We start from the raw sequence: 6,834 nt of genomic DNA, 5'->3' as shown, positions 1-6,834 counted from the left end.
CAGGTTTAATAATGAATCCACATTAAGAACTAAGTAAAAACCCCAATGAATTACAAATGAGTAATGTTATTAGGAAATTTATATGGATGCTGTTTTAAATTAAGGCAAAAATGAAAGAAAGCAAAAGTCAGGTATAAAAAAATATATAAATGTGTGTGTGTATATATATATATATCTCACATCTAACATATGTGATGAAGATTCATATACATGGGGCATAGAAAGAGAGAGGCTTTGTCATCATGTAAAGGAAACATCTAAATCCATTTCCTGTAGCGGTTTGATGCTTTCTCAGAAAACAGCTGTCTGTGGAGGTGTCCAAAGCAAAGGGAACAGAGCGCTGCATTAATTCCTTCTTGCATCAAATATGGTGTCAGCTCCTTTGAAAGAGTTCTGTTGTTTCTGCCTTGATCCAATGTTAAGTCTTCTCTTTGGTCCATGAAAAGGCAAGCTTCTTTAGAAATTCTCCATTACATCCTTTGAGGCTTTCTTTAATTGTCATGTAATTAACAGTAAGAAAAAAAGGGAGACAAATTGTTTATCCACAGACCAAAAAACCACAAAGCTGTTTCAGGACTTTTTCAAATCGACAATTGCCCCGCTTGCCTGTGTGCACTTTGAGAAGAGCCTGAAATCCTAGGGGTCCGATAAGTCACTAGGGGGACACCAGAGAAGTCCCTTTCTCACAGAAAACTGGGCCATGAAAATCCAAAAGTGGTTTTGAGAGATACTAGGCCAATTGGTGGAATAAAAGTGATGAGGAATCTTCCTTTTTAAAAACTGATTTCTGCTAAGGAAGGAGTCAGGAAGGAGTCAGAGGAAGTACTGAGAGATGGTCCGGTCACAGTCAGAAAAGAACATTGAAAAAAAAAAAATAGCCACCCAGGGCAAGAGTTAATATGCTGCTGTAATTCCTACTGTCATGGTGGTGGCAGTGCCTGGATCATTGTTACGTGGGGACACAATGTTCTAAGACAAATATTATAACGTGGCAACAAAGATCCCATTAAATATATACGCCTTTCATTAATGAAGTTGTTCCGACACAGTTGAGCATCACAGCCTGGGTTGTTTGAAAAGCTTGCTACTCACATGGGATAAAGGCAGTCATTATGGGGGAACTCATCCATTGTGAAATAAAGAAAGAAAAAAAGAAAAAAAGAAAAAAAAAAAGACAAACACTGCTAATCTATGCCAGAAACTGCAGGCCTAAGGCAGGGGGATGACAAAGCATTGCCCTTCAAAGTGCTTATTGTGTGAGGACTTCCAAGCACTTTGAAGACAATCATCAAATCCTTCTAAATGGAACCAGGGAGGCTTCCTGCCATTGATCTCAACAACAAATGTTTGTGTTTCATGGTCAATTTATTTATCCCTCAAAGACTCGAAGTAAAATTGTCATTAAACAGGATATTTTTAAAGATAAAACTAATTTTCCATCTGAGTAATCATAACCTAAACAATTTGCCAATGAGATGAAATGGTTTGAAATGGTACTGCCATGATATATTTAGTAGCTTTTATTATTCCAAGTATGACGAGGTTCGTAATTCTGAAATCAACTAACCCTCGCGTTCTCAGAGTAGTGAGTTTTTACTCATCTCTGTAAGATCATGGACCAGCCCTTCTTGCTATGAAGTTACTACTAATGGCCTCAGATTGAAAACATGGAACAAGCAAATACAACCCTTGCTTTTGGGGCTAGGGATTATAGGATTTGAATTACATCAAAAATTCTAGATCATTGGGTTGCATCAGTCATTCATTTAGCCACTTTATAAAAGCACTCAGAGGACTTAAGAGATTTTTTTTTTTTTTTTCTGAACTTCATACTGCTTTGTAAGTAGTATGCTCCTGTGATTCCTTGAAAGAGGAGTGAATGGCAGATGCTAGATGGTCCCATCAAGTGTCCAGCAAGCCTAAATATCAATGGGTATGGAGAGGCAATACAAGCATGCCAATATCTGTGGCCACTCTAGCTCAATCCTCAATCCTATAGACCAGGCTTTATAGGGTGATGGTGAACAGCTTTTATCTTTAGGCTTTAAATGTTTCACAAAACAGAAAATGAAATTGTAACCCATTTTATATTGAACAAGTGTCCAGTTAAAATTCTAACTAGATCTACCCATCATCGAGGAAACTGACTTTCAAAGTAGTCAGCCTAGAATTAGGAATATATGGATTAAACCCTGGAAGTAAATTCTGTGAAAAAGAAATCACTATTAAAAAACAAACAAACAAACCCACAAAACAAGCAACAACAACAGCAACAACACCTTTCAGATGGTCAGAACCTGGAGAAAGTAGGTGACACACGTGGGAGGTGAGGCCGACGTCAGATAATTCTCTCCAGCTTTAGTTGTGACTTACTTAGCGGGAGTAAACTGATGAGTGCATGTGCCGGCCTTGAAGAATCAAATTGCTTGAGGTTTTTGTTTTTGTTTTTTGTTTTGTTTTTCCTGAGAGAGGAGAAGGGGCCCTGGAAAAATAGGGTGAAGAACGTCTCACCCTCCACCTGTCAGACTTCAGAGACTTGGGTCTAGACCAGTGGAGAGAGGTGGCTGGGGCAGAAATGGAAGGACCCTTAACATCAAGGACCCTGTGGTTCCCAAATAACAAATATAATACTATATGGCAGAAAGAACCATTTTCCCTGATCATATGTTGAGGGTAGCACCATGGCTGCTGCAAAGAAAATGGGTCAACAGTTGGGGGGGCCATGAGACAAAAGACCTTCAGCGGATTTGAGCATTTTTGCAGTGGCCTCTAGAAGCAGTGGCCAAGTGATGGATCCCCATTAAAGGTGTGGAACATGGGCACACCCGAGTTTTCCCAGGCACAACTGGAAAAGTGTAAAAATGGACTATGTGGTCAACTAAGTTCCATCTTGGATCTTGTGGAGGTGGATGTGACTTTAAACTGTATGAATAGGGCTCATTGTTATAACCCTGTCTCCTTGTTTTCACATTAGATTTACTATGAAGGTGATTTTAGTAAGTATATGAACTCAGTTCTGAGAAAAGTCAACTTGGTTTCTCATGAATGGTTAAGGTACAGCATTAACCCTACTGGAAGTTGTGTATGCATGAAGAAACCAAAGATGAGTTGGTCGTAGAGTGAATGCTAAGCATTTTTGGTCTGGCCAGTCCTTGAATTTGGTGACCTTGAACTAGGTGCTTTGATTTAGATTTATTCCTCTGGAGGGTAGAGCCAGTGTTCCTAGGAGGGTATGTCCCTGGAGTGCTGTGAGAGTGAGCTCAAGTGGAAGTGCTTGAGGGACTGAAGAATCAACATAATGATGAAGATAGGCTTCCCATTTTTTTAAGCCATAAACACAATCACCCAGGCCACTAATTTGTTTTTAACATTAATCTTTTTTAATTCCGTAATTCATTTTTTGATTACCATTATACACACAGTCTGTGTGAATACAGTTTTTTAAAAATGATAGTGACCATGTAACACAACCTTGGTCAAGAGTACTTTTTTAAACTTTGAAGGTTACTCCTCCAAAAAATTTTCAAGTAGAGCCGATCCCAAAGTATCTACACATTTGCCATCTCACTCCAATGTACGGTCATTGGAAATGCATTTATTGCAGGTTATCAATATCCAGAGACCCACAACAGAAAACTCCTCTATTTGAAAAGTCAGAAGAGCCCCTCTGGCCCATTGGGAGCATATGTGCCATTAGGACAAGTGAAGCTGAGTTAATGGTCAGTAGAGGAATTGCTGGAAGATGTTTCTAATCATTATAGTTATGCCTGCCCTGTGATATTCAGCTTCTGAGTTTTAATCTTTCATTTTGTAGCCTATGAATTAAATATTTAAATTACATGAATCTTACAATATAGTGAAGAGAATAGCTTCTAGGGTAGGTAGCACAAACTTTAGGTCAGCTACATAGTGGCACTGTGACACTAGCAAATTATTTAAATCCAAAAACTATGTTTCCTTCTCTTCTTTAAATTTAGGATAAAAATAATATCTACTGATAGGATTTTTTGGAAAAATTCGAAAGTGAAAAGATATAAATGGCAGAGCTCAGTGTCTGACATGCTGAGTTACCACTGACACCTGCTAGAAATATCCAATTATATTTTTATGGCTCTACTCTCCAAGAATTATTGGAAACACTTCTTTCTTTGGACACTTGACCCATGCATTATAGGACTCAAGTTATGTCTTGAGTAGATGTTTTGAGTAGATAACTATGTTATAAGTAGATGTTGTAGCTTGCTCTCTATGAGATTAATCAGGCAGGGTTCTTGTTTTTGATGGAAACAGCTTTTTTGGGGTGACTGGGTGGCTCAGGGGGTTAAGCCTCTGCCTTTGGCTCAGGTCATGATCTCAGGATCCGTTTTTTGGGGTCGAGTCCCACATCGGGCACTGTGCTCAGCAGGAAGCCTGCTTCCCCCCCTCTCTCTGCCTGCCTTTCTGCCTACTTGAAATCTCTCTCTCTCTCTATGTCAAATAAATAAATAAATAAATAAAATCTTAAAAAAAAAAAAAAGGAACGAAAGAAACAACTTTCTTACATAATCCGGTTATCGCCAGCCTTTTCAGCCTAGTCCAGCTCTTGAGCTAACAAATTCTATTAGTCTACTGTGTAAACTAAAGAAGTATCTAACTTATTTGAATTGATGGAAACTGAATTGTCCCATATAAAGAAATTTTTCCTAATTGAAAAAGAATCTTTTAAGCACGGAAAAAGAAATTAATGTATGCGTGACTATAAGAAATAGAAATATGATGAAGCAGGTTGAAATAATAAAGATATCTGTTGTTCATGTAATTTGGAACCAAGGTTCTGGACCCATTATAATCATGACACCAGCTCTACTTCTTTAAAATTCTCTGATCATTCCTCACATTTGGACTTTGTCCTCAGGCTCATGATCTCTACAAAACCCTTGGCAAAAACCTAGGTATTATTCATCTTCATTTGCACCCAGCATACACGGATTCCCATGGTTTTCTCTTAAAAACAGTGAGAACCCTTCACAGAGAGAGTGAATCTTTCCTAGTGACTTTCTGGCTCAAGTTGGCCCAGGCCAATCACAAGGACAGAAAACCATGATTGACTAAAGCAAATCAGAGCCAACTTCCTGGGGAGGGGGGGTCTGTTCCCTAAATCACACTGTTGCTAGATACCTGGGATTAGGTAGGGTGAAAGGTGAAGAGAGAAATACTACAAGTATCAAACTCGTATTTCAGTATTCTTAAGGGAAATCTTTATACAGTGTTCCCACTTTCTACATCCTTAAATGGACAATACTGGTCATAATTTAGGCTTTTTGGGGTGGGGGTGGGAATGATGATACAAGGATTATTATTCAGTAATAATCTTAGTAGCTACTGTTTTGGGAGGGCAAAGCTGTTTGTACCTAAAGAGTTCCTGGCTCTTTTTGAATTTTATTACTGCTCTTCGGAATACTTTGTCCCCTCAGTTGTTGTGGTGTTAATAACTTAAGTTCTTGTTATAGATAATAATTCTCTTCCCAACTTTACTTTGCGATGATGGGAAGTAACACAGAAAATCTCGTAATGGATCTCACAGAACTGACTCTCAGATTGATGGATGATTTCCATTTCCTGCATAAAATATGTTGTGTGATGCTTTCAGAATATCACATACATATACCTAATGGGTCGCTCTGTACAATACCTGTGCAATTTTGCTCTCACTGGTTGAGTTTTGTGGTTACTAAGTCTCGGTTGTGTTTGTTCCCAAATCTTTATGTGACAGTTGTATTTGTGATTATGTTGCATAAAAACCTGAAACGTGAGTAAAGCAAAACACAAAGAAGCAAAGTAACAAGCTGATGGTTTCTAAAGAGTTAAGGGGAAAAAAAAAAATCCCTAAAAACATTGGTGGCTAAATTAGCCATGGAAGAGATGATTGCAAAAGAGTGAAGAAAAATGACAAAATATAGAAAGAGTCTACATTCATAAAATTTTGCAGGGGTCTTTAAACTCTTGTTTTACCTTAAAGAATCCAAAACTGGCCATGGTAGAAGATGCATTATTCATGTGATTCCTACAGGAAAACGACAACAACCTTCAATCAGCAGATCCACTCTCAAAGAAAGGGCCATGGCCTTGTATCTACAGCTTGGTGAATGAATGCACATTGACACATTTTAAGTTAAAACCAAATGTTAAAACAATTCATCCTCTTGTATAATTCACCCTGTTTAACCAGCTGCTTCTATTAACCAACCACCTCCACATTAAGCAAGAAGGATTTATGGTCTATTGGAAGGATAAAAGGGTGGACGGGTGTGCATGTGCGTGGCAGGGAAGACTGTTGTTGGGTTAGAGGCATTCAGAAGGCTAAGACCTCATTCAGAGAAAGACAATTTCTAAAGTGAGTCAAAGATCATATAACTGTGCATTGTTTAGCACATTAGAACAGTGACTCAAAAACACAAAGCCAAAGTGTAAAAAGCCTTTATCTTTGGGATGTGGGACTGTTGCGGTGTGGGGAATGCATATAAGGGTTTTTTTTTTTTTTTTTTTGTATTATATGCATGTTACTTCTAATTTTTTTAATGGGGTGCCAGCTTTACTCTTACAAATATAAAAATATTAACCAGTCCTGATTTTGTTGGTGTAGCAGTCAGCTTTAAAATAGGCCCCAGTGAACCTTGCTTCCTGGTATTCACACACTGTTGTGATCCCACATTCCACATTTTCTCAGGGTTGACCTGTGTGACCAATAGGGTGCTGCAGACGTGATGGTGTGTCACATCTGAGATGAGTTATAAAAGAGCCTTTGGTTTTTGTCTCTATTTCTGCCTCTTTCTTACCACACACTCCCTGGGAAGC

The sequence above is a fragment of the Mustela lutreola genome, chromosome 4 (assembly GCF_030435805.1).
Source record: "Mustela lutreola isolate mMusLut2 chromosome 4, mMusLut2.pri, whole genome shotgun sequence".
NCBI classification, from domain to species: Eukaryota; Metazoa; Chordata; class Mammalia; order Carnivora; family Mustelidae; genus Mustela; species Mustela lutreola.
The sequence above is the reverse complement of the archived record's forward strand: the minus strand, read 5'-3'. Positions refer to the sequence as shown.